This window comes from Dendrobium catenatum, unplaced genomic scaffold (genome assembly GCF_001605985.2).
Source record: "Dendrobium catenatum unplaced genomic scaffold, ASM160598v2 fragScaff_scaffold_334, whole genome shotgun sequence".
Taxonomy (NCBI): domain Eukaryota; kingdom Viridiplantae; phylum Streptophyta; class Magnoliopsida; order Asparagales; family Orchidaceae; genus Dendrobium; species Dendrobium catenatum.
The window spans coordinates 3749094-3759568 of record NW_021318796.1 but is presented as its reverse complement, the minus strand read 5'-3'; the positions used below and the strand labels follow the sequence as shown (position 1 = coordinate 3759568).

The window sequence follows — 10475 nt, the reverse complement described above, 5'->3', positions numbered from 1 at the left end:
TAAAAATAGGGATTAACACACTCATTCTCCACTCATCTAGCATCTTTTTAGTCTTCAAAATAGTATGGCTCCATGATTTTCTAATAAAAGAAAATTGCATGGCTCCATTCAAGAAGCTAAGTTTTTAAAACTTAAAACAATCATGCATAGCCCACGTGTGTTATATATAGAAAACCCTCACTTAAGGACTAGATAACAAAAATCTTTTCTTTATGAGTCATCATATGCATACCTTCATGCATAGGCATCTTGGCCTCAAAGCCAAAATATAAGCCCTATATTCCTAAATAAAAAAAAATAGTCTTCCACTCTACATTTGCATCGAGACCAAGACACATGATTTTAACAGCGACTAGGAGGGTCTAATTGTAGTCCCTTCCAGGCAGGACAGTAAATCCAGAGGTCGGGCAGACTATGTCTCTTGTGAGGTGTAGTTTGTAAGCCCTTTTGCACTCGTTAGATTTAAGTTCGAGGCACTACCTATCGGTAGTCCTCACCTTAGTTTTAGGGTCTGAGGTATTGGTTGATTCGAAATCACCCTATAAGCCCTGACCTTTCGAGCAATACCTCCAACATGTGTTGTTGGTATGTAAGCCCCAATATTCTAATAAAAATATCAACTTAAACAAAATTAGATTTCTAAAATGTAAAGCCCAATATAGGATAGTTTGAGCACCTCTGAGTTTTTCTCATAATCAAGTGCTCCTACTTCACCTCCTTTGGCTCTCATTTCAAATCAAATTCCTAGTTGATAAACTCTTTGAAATTCCTATAGGACCAAACATTTAAATAAGACTTTCACGACTTTAAAAAAAATCAAACTTTAGCAAATATTTGAATTACTCTCAAAATAAAAAAAAACCACTAGTTTAATCAAAAGTCTTCCCAAGCCAAAGCTTGGGATATAATTAACCATATGGGCTTGCCCCTATGGGACGTCTGTACCCTAGAAAGAAAATAAACCCCATTCGACCAAAATATCGAATGGGGGAATCTCGGTTCAAAATTGTAAATTTTATTATCGAGTCTATAAGGAAATGATATTTTTACCCTTCGAGATAATATATTATGTTCTTATGTCGTGCCCAATTATAAAGTATTAGTGTTAGTGTTGGATAATGTCCTTCGTGACATCAACCTAGTTTAATCTAGTTTTCTTTTCCTTTAGGTTAGGATTTTTCTTACCTCAGGATTAGACATGCTAGTGGTGCCTAAAAACTTTCGTAGCACCATCATAGTTTTAATACAATTTTCTTTTCTTTTAGATTAGCATTCTATATTTCCTTAGAATTATACGTGCTAGTGGTGGATAATGACATTTGTGGTATTATCCTAGTTTAAGTTTTGTTTTCCTTTAGGTTAACATTTTTCCTTTTCTAAGGTTTAGATGTTTAAGTTGTGCGTAACGCCCTTCATGACACCGTTCTACTTTAATTCAATTTTCTTTTCTGTAGATTAGGACTCTACCTTTCCATAGGAGTAGACGTTCTAGGGGTGGACAACACCCTTCGTTGCACCATCCTAATTTAATCTACTTTTTTTTCAACTTTAGGAATTCTACATTTTCTTAAGATTAGACGTGCTAGTGGTGGAACATGCCCATTGTGGAACCATCCTCATTTTAATTTAGTTTTCATTTCCTTTAGATTAGCATCATTTCTTTCCTTAAAATTTGACGTGCTAGTGGTGAATAACTCTCATCGTGGCACCAACTTAGTTTAATCCAGTTTTATTTTACTTTTTGTTAGCATTCTTCCTTTCCTAAGAATTAGCCGTGTAAGTGGTGGATAACGCCCTTCATGGAACCATCATAATTTAATCCGGTTTATTTTCCTTTTGGCTAGGATTCTTCTTTTCCTTAGAATTAAACGTGCTAGTGGTAGATAATGCCTTTCGTGGCCTCATCATAATTTAACCAAATATTCATTTCCTTTAGGTTAGGATTCTTCCTTTTCTTTCATGAACTCGAGATTCTGGTAGTTTGTTCCCTCTTCACTCTCGGCTTCCATGTTATTATATTGCTGAAATGTACAACAAAGTTGATTGTTAGGTTTTCTTGCACATTTTTTAAAATTGTGTTTTTTAGGGTTTTTTCGAAGAAGGTCATAGTAATCTTATTTGAATGCGAATTTTGGTATTTGGTCGGCTAGGTTTTTTGATATTGTATTAGAGGTCGTTTAATTGTTTCTTATTTATGTTCTTTCACGTGGTAGATCGCTTATGGGGCTCTCTATCCCTCTAGTTGACATTGTGCAAGACGCTGTTTAGTTTTTCCTAATTTTATCAGCAGTTTGGAAAATTTTGAGTTTAAAATTTTAGGAAACTTCGATTCAGAAACATACTCTTATGATATAAGGTTCCTTGGATTCAAAGGTTCAAACTTTCTGCCAGACTTTCTTTGTTTTTTTTTTTTTAATTTCTTTGGACTTCGGTTGATAGTTAGAAACTATTTCTATCGGTTCATATAGTTAGTATCCTAGCAAAGGCTTACTGTGTTTTGTCCCTTTAGTTTTCATTTTTTATTGGCTCATATTGTATTCTATCAAATCTTACGCTGCTTTTTCCATTTAGTTTTCATTTATATGTTGTGTAATTTGTTCTAATGCTTATTTCTTATTTTTGATTTGTGAAGTTTTTGAGCTTCCTATTGAAATATTTTATGTTGATGTTCTGTTTAAATTCTTATGTTGACATAGTTAACATATTTCATTTTGCATTTTGTGCTTTTCTTGTATCTGTAAGAGTGTATGCTTAGTTTTTTGGTTTAAAAGGTTAGTGATAATCAGTAGAGGCTATACTGTTTTCAAGTAATTGTCAGGAAGATATGGTACCAATTTTAAGTTATTAACATCGTGTTTATTTCACCGGCACACCATTGAAGGATAATGTTGCTGTTTGTTTGTAATCAGCCTTAACTTGTGATGGCAAACACACGAAGACTTGGCATGTTATTGGTGTTTATTTTTTGGGGTATAGTATCTACTCTCCTAGCATCTTACTTATTGTCTTCCCTTTCATGCAAAGCTTTGATCATAATCTTCTTCTCATAATGAATACAATTGAATCAAGCTAATTCATGAGCCGGCTCAAGCTCGACTCGGTAAATGGTTCATAAGCCAAGCTCAATGAGCTAATGAGTCAAGCTTGAGCTAACTCCGATTTAATTTTTTAGCTCATGAGTCGGCTCATTTAAAAAATGTTAATATAAAATATACTTAAATTACGTTATAATTCAAGGGCTTAAATAGAAAGTTTTTAAAAGTATTTAAAATCTATGTCAATTCCTTATTTTAAGTGATTTGCTATTATTTCTCTTCTAATTTCTCGTTCTTTTTTATCATTTAATTACTACAACTGCTTGTATCTAAATCATCTTATTTCTTTTATAATAAACGAGTCAGCTCGAATCCATAGAATTGAGGTCAAGCTTGAGCTATAAATCAATTAATTAGTAAATCTCAAGCTCAAGCCAAGGGTGGCTCGAACTCTACTCGTTTACACCTCTGAATGCAGTAGTATATATTTCAACCTGGCTTGTTTATCTATACATGTTTTTGCAAGTATTTAGTTTTATATGTTCTTTATTCCGCAGCTAGTCATGAACTTATTTAGCTCAGCGCTTCCCTTTCTTAGGAAATTTAGTTTTCATAATATAAAACATTAGGGGCCCATAAAACATGCTTAACTGATTAATAAAATAGTTAGAACTTGCATCCAAGGGCGAGGATGATTTCTCCTACTGTGAAAGCATGGTTAGGAAGTGGGCTAAATCTTCAGCTGGCAATAGAAACAAGGCAGACAAGCTGACTAAAGCTATTTTTGCATGTAATTGAAAAAAAAAAAAAGGCAGACAAGCTGACTCTAAAGGATTTTTTATTTTTCTTACATGTTCCAAGAATAGGAGGGAGAACTTTTTACTCTTGGTTAGTCATTTTCCTTTTTTTTTATTCTATTCTATCATAAGAACAGCTTATTGCATTTGAGAAATTATTTTTAATTGTCATTTGTATTTTTCCTGCAACAGTTTCTTGTATGCTAACACCGATGAGTGCCCCCGTTCCTACGACAAATTACGTTTTGACCCAAGGTAAATACGGTTGACACCATCTTTTACCATGCTGTAGAGCACATACTGGCCCTTATTTTTTCTATTTTTTTCCTGTCTTCCCTTTTGTCATTGAAAGGTCATTATTTTCATACCAAACTGTCATTTTAATTGCTAAATGGAGTATGTACTGGCATACGATAACCACATCTTGTATTTTTCTCCTCAAATTACATTATATAAAGCAGTAACCCAAACCTTTTAATCATGCTTTGCTAATTCGCTCTAAATCTGGAACTCTTGTTGTTTTTTATTTGTATGGCAGTTTTATAGTTGTTATGCTATAACAATGGCAAGGGAAACGTTTCTTGGTGCCAATTTCTTTTTTTGCATCGTATATCATCTTGAAACAAGTCATCTAATTCAATTAGCTTATGTGGTTATGGGTTACTGAATAGTTGGTTTTGATTTTTCGCACGGAAACTAACTGTAGATTACTTGCTACTCATGATGACTATAGCTTGATGTCAAAGTTGCCCAAAGATAAAACTTCGATGATAACAATATTAAGAAATCCAATTGATCGTGTTTTTAGCACATATGAATTTTCAGTGGAAGTTGCAGCTAGGTTTCTTGTACATCCAAATTTAACTTCAGCTAAACAAATGTCTAAAAATATGAAATCCATATATGGCCATGGAAGTACTTTGTTCCTTGGATGAGAGAAGACTTATTTGCCCGGGTATTTCTCATTACCTTGTTTTGCAGACATTTGCTATTTTCAATCTCTGATATGTTTTAGTATGAAGCCAATTTTTTCCTTTAATTTTGTTGAGGTTCCCAATTTATGCTTGGATGATCATGCCCACTTATGATGTCTAGCCTGGCTTCTTAAGACAACATTACTCTAAGAAAGTATTATAGTACTTCTGAACTTTTCATAAATATATGGATATTATAAGCCTAGATAACAACATATAATTAACTTAAATGACTGTATATGCATTGGCATTTGCGGTAGAAGCTGTCATTTCATTAGAGGTTAAACTCCCCTTAGTATGTGTTGCCCTTGACTGTATTCTTGCATAGGACTAAAATGCTTTCCTGTGACATAATGAACCTGAGGCTTTAGATAAGCCATGACATTAGGTTCCTTTTCCGTGCTAGTATTACTCAAGCTCACTGCCAGTTGGTTCGAACTATAACCATTACCAAAGATCTTGTTTTGATTCCACAAGAACCTATTGCTCCACATAGCGACAAAGGTGGCAAATGTGAACCTATTGGGAAAGGTCCCTACGTTATGGAGAAGGTGCAAGAAGTTGAATCTCACCATGCCTCCTATCAATTGATGTTATTTTTAGAAGTTTTTCACTAGTTAGTAATGACCCTGTTTAGCTCCCTATGAGTTGAGCTTATTTTTTCGCCAAAACCTAACCTTGACCAAATTTCTGCTATATGGCGCCAAAATATAGACGTTTTATTGTCTTGGATTTCATTTTCAATTTCAAACATTTATTGCCTTTTTGACTTAAATGGCTTTATGTTTATTGCCATATAAAATATCATTTTAGAAAATTTATCTAAATATGGCTAGTGGTGTATGTTTACTTCATTGCACCATGGCTTATTTTTTTAGTTCTTTTATTTTATATAGAGGAAATCTCTATTTAAAAATATTCAAAAATTTCTTTTCCCTTCAACATAGTGTTAGAGAAGGGTTACTCCTAGACCTAGTTGCTAACCATTGCTTTTTTCATTTTTATAATGGTCTTGCAAGCTCGTTCTCTTGCTTGCTTGCATCCTTGCTACAATCCTGCACCTAATCCTGCAATACTACGACATGCTTCGCTCAACCTTGCTCACTCAACAAGGCAAGAGTGAGCAACTATGGAAGAATGGGGTGCCAATCCATGCTTGATCTACCTTTATTAAAAATTTACATACATAGTAGCAGAACAGTTGTACATTGACAATTCATGACTGAATACATATATCATAGGCATTTAATATAATAATTTATAACAATGTGTAGCAATGCAAATACAACATTCAAACCAAAAAAGATTCGTTAAACGTTGATCTTTTCCCTCTAAATAATTTACAAGATCCAAATTTGTATATTTATATGTGATATTCAGATGCATTATTACATGATGCTCATTACAATAGATGATACATTCAGATTTATCATTACATGATGCTCATTAAAATATTCATTTAGATAATCATTGCAATACTGATAATCCAACAAACCATGGTATAACACATATGGACCAAAAGTATCTAAAATTAACACCATACGTAAAATATATCACACATGCACCTAATAGCCAAAGGTGCTCCATATCGACTGAACATAAAATCCTCTTTACGTCTCATCTAATCCATAGAATTTTCTCAAAAGTAGTTATCAGCTAATGGGGGTGAGTTAGATATAGCTTGGAGGCTTTCACCTAAGATGTAACGTATCATTTGATTTAGGCATTAACAATCACTTTTTATACACAATTTTTAAAATTTTCTTGACTGATAGTGTAGAGTGCATATCTAATGTATCTAAGCAAGAAGTCCTAACAAAATTTATGTTAACAAATAAATGTGATGTTCCCATATCGAACAACAGTCTAGCAGGTCTATCTTGCATGAAAATTATACCATGTGATAAAGCTACATCTTGCTAGAGTTATAACAGCAACTGTAGGCCGAGTAATTTTCCACAGTTTTGTTGTGGAGAGTTTGATACACTACCTCTGGAAATAAAAGAAGTGCAAACATTAGGAAGCCAAATCAGTCTAAGCAAAATAACATAGGGATGGGGAAGTTTAAATTCATCCATCAAGAGAATCTTACTGAAAAGAAGATTCTCTTGATAGGTTAATTTAAACTTCCCATATCAAGAAAATATTCTAATGTCCAATATTTGCAGACATTTGTTTTTCACCAAGGCTATAGTAATGCTGGCTTCTTCTGTAACTTTGTTAGAGAGATGCCAGGAAGCATACTGAAGTTCGAAGCATTAAAGGCAAGCAAAATCCATATGACATGCGTGAGTTTGTTATGCCTTTAAATACTTTTGTTGATGATCCCATGGCACATGAAATTATTCACAATGGAGCCACCTTTCAGGTATGCTAGTTTGCTTTGATGCATTTCAACTTTGTTTTTCCCTCTTTTGTTGGTCTCTTCTTTTATGGGTTGTAGTAATCACACAAACTGATGAATCGTAGTAGAGTTTGGCAGCCTTTTTGCATGCACACAGAAACCTATAAATGTTGGATTATAAAGTCTTATGGCAGGTTAAGATAGTTATCATAACTTGCTCAGCAGGGAGACCTTGCTTTGATTGTAGTTTTTACTTGCCAATATTTAGTGAACTGATCCATGCCTTGCAAAACATCTATTACGACAGAGCATATCCACACTTTATCTTTTTCTAAAGACAGGATATGAATTATTTGCTATGTAGTTAGGAAAAAAAGATCTTATGATCCATTGAAATTTAGTAAGTAATCAGCCCTATATCCTTATGACTTTAGTCTTTGTTCAAAATTAGAATTCACAAATGTTGGAGAATTTTTGTATCCTCAAACGGGTTGCATATTTTATCATCGAGTACGGCATAAGAACATGACATATTACCCCGAAGGGTAAAAATATCATTTTCTTATGGACTCAATAATAAAATTTACAATTATTAACAAAGATTCCCCCACTCGATGTTTGGTCGAGTGGGGTTTATTTATTCCTGGGGTGCAGACGTCCCATAGGGGCAAGCCCCTATGGTTAATTACATCCCAAACTTTGGTTTGGAAAAACTTTTGATTAAACTAGTGATTTTCTTTTCTTTTTGAAGTCTTTTAAGCATTGGCTAAAGTTCGTTTTATTTTAAAGTCCGTGAAAGTCTTAGTTAAAGGGTTTTGGCCTTTAGGAATTTCAATGAGGTGAAAAGATCAACTTAGAATTAAATTTGGAATGAGAGCCAAGGGAGGTGAAGTAGGAGCACTTGATTCCGAGGGAAACTCAGAGGTGCTCAAACTATCCTATGTTGGGCTTTACATTTTAGAAATCTAATTTTGGTTCAAGTTGATATTTTTATTAGAAAGTTGGGGCTTACATTCCAACGACAGATGTTGAAGGGATTGCCCGAAAGGTGTGAGCTTATATAGTGATTTAAAATCAACTATTACCTCAGACCCTAAAACTAAGATGAGGACTACCGATAGGTAATGCCTCGAACCTAAATCTAATGAGTGCAAAGGGGCTTACAAACTATACCTCACAAGAGGCATAGCTTGCCCGACCTCTGGATTTACTGTCCCGCTTGGAAGGGACTACCAGCTAGACCCACCTAGTCGATTTTAAAATCATGCCATCCGGTCTTAATGCAAATGTAGAGTGGGACGGTTATTTTTATTTAAGAAGTAGGGCTTACAACTTGGCTTTGAGGCCAAGATGCCTAATTATGTGAGTATATATATGCTGACTCACATAAAGAAATATTTTTGTTATCTAATCCTTATGTGAAGACTTTTCTACATTAGACACTTTAGGCTATACATGTTTATTTTAATTTTTGAAAACTTGGCTCCTTGAAGGGAGCCATGCAATTTTTTTTAATTAGAAAATCATGGAGCCTAATTTCATTTTTTTTGATTGCTTACATTTTAAGTGGTGGAAAATTTACTTTATCCTAAGAGCCTACCGTAACAGAGTCCAGGCCACACCCAAACAAAGTAAAAGAAGAAACCTAGAAAAAATATATGCTTTTCTAATGCGCACCTAATAAACACATCAACATATGCTTGTATATAAATCAAAACAGAAGTGTAAATAGTGTCCTAATTATTACAAACATGATTGGCAGCTGAGTTGTCTGCCATTATACAACCCAGTTAAATTTATTACAGACTCTACTTATGGGGTTTTCAAGATTTTCAAAAAGATCTTAGGGCTTCATCTCCAAAAAGGGTACATCCTTCATATTTTACTCTCTTCTTTTACTCCAAACCCCCACAAGTTTTACATCCGACTTCTATCAAATACATTTGAAAATATAAAAGACTTAAACCTGTAAAATTGAGTTAGATAACAGTTTATATAATCATCACATTATATTCCAAAAATTGGCCTAGCACTTAGAGTGCTAAGCACCTGCTTCTATCCTATTGGCCATGTCTCTTAGGGGGTTTTAAGCAGCGCCTACAAGCAAACAGCATTAGCATAATCATGATATTTATCCCCTTCTTGGACATGGCCACCTGCACAGAAAAGCATCTATCTTTTTATACTAATCACTTAAGGGCAAGTGCCCACAACGCAGACAATCCAAAAGGCAATCACTCCACGACATCAATCACATGCGCACACAAAGAAAAAAACCCTAGTCCTAGTATGTCTAAGGGGTTGTGCACCTAAGTTTGTGAGGCTTGTGTGGTATGTCACACTAAGGGTCCTCCTAGAATTTGGGTCTAAGGAAGAAATGTCCAACATTTGGCTTTTGAGCTCAATGTTGGAGGGATTCTTCTTAGCTTTTGGGGCCAAGAAGAGAAAGGAGGAATCTAATATTTAGCTTTTGAGCTAAATGTTGGAGAACTCTCTCTAGCTTTTGGAGCTAAAGAGAAGGAAAATCTCCTACAACTTTAGAGTTGGAGGAGGATTGAGGGAATATGCAACTTATGGGTTGCAAATTCATGAAGATATTTGGATACTTTGATGTCCAAAAAGAGAGTTGCACCCTTCCAACTTGAGTTGGAAGGATGTAGAGAAATAGGACTTTGAACCCTATGTTTGGGATGAGATTACTTGTTGCTTTTGGTTCAATAAGTAAGATAATTTGGAACAAAATTGGATCACTTAATATAGGTGTTGACATGCTGTACAAAAAAAGAGAACTAAAATAATAATAATCTTACCTATTCTCTGTCGAAGCACGTCGCACGACCTCCTCCCACGTCGCAAGTCGCGGACACGACCGCGATGCTCTCCCCACGACTTTGCACGACTTTGCGTCGTTAAAAGAAGAGGGAAGCAAGGCATTCGACCCGTTGGCCACTGTTCGACTTCGCTAGTTCGACAGCTTTCCCTCTCTGTGAGATCGGAAGCTGCGATCCTTCTGATCGGAAGCCTCATATGAAGTCGTAGCTTCTTCCCCCAGGCCCAATCGACCCCCCTCCATATCCTATTCACGTGCTTCTTCGCCGAATCCCATAAAGTGGTCAAGCCAAGAGAGAGAGAGAGAGAGAGAGAGAGAGAGAGAGAGAGGAAGAAAGACCTACTTAGCCAAAGCCACCCGTATCCCGATCTCCGATCGCTGCTTCGGCCTCGTCATGGCCGGTCGACTTCGCTCCTTCGACCGACTCTCCCTTCTTGTCTAATCGGAAGAAAGCAACGGGAGCTCGCTGTGGAAGGTAATTTTCTCCCTTCACGT

At 35.4% G+C, this 10475-nt stretch overlaps 1 pseudogene; it reads left to right on the top strand.

Moving 5' to 3' along the window:
- The window catches only part of LOC110098983, a 36748-nt pseudogene that overhangs the window by 2743 nt on the left and 23530 nt on the right, over positions 1–10475 (top strand).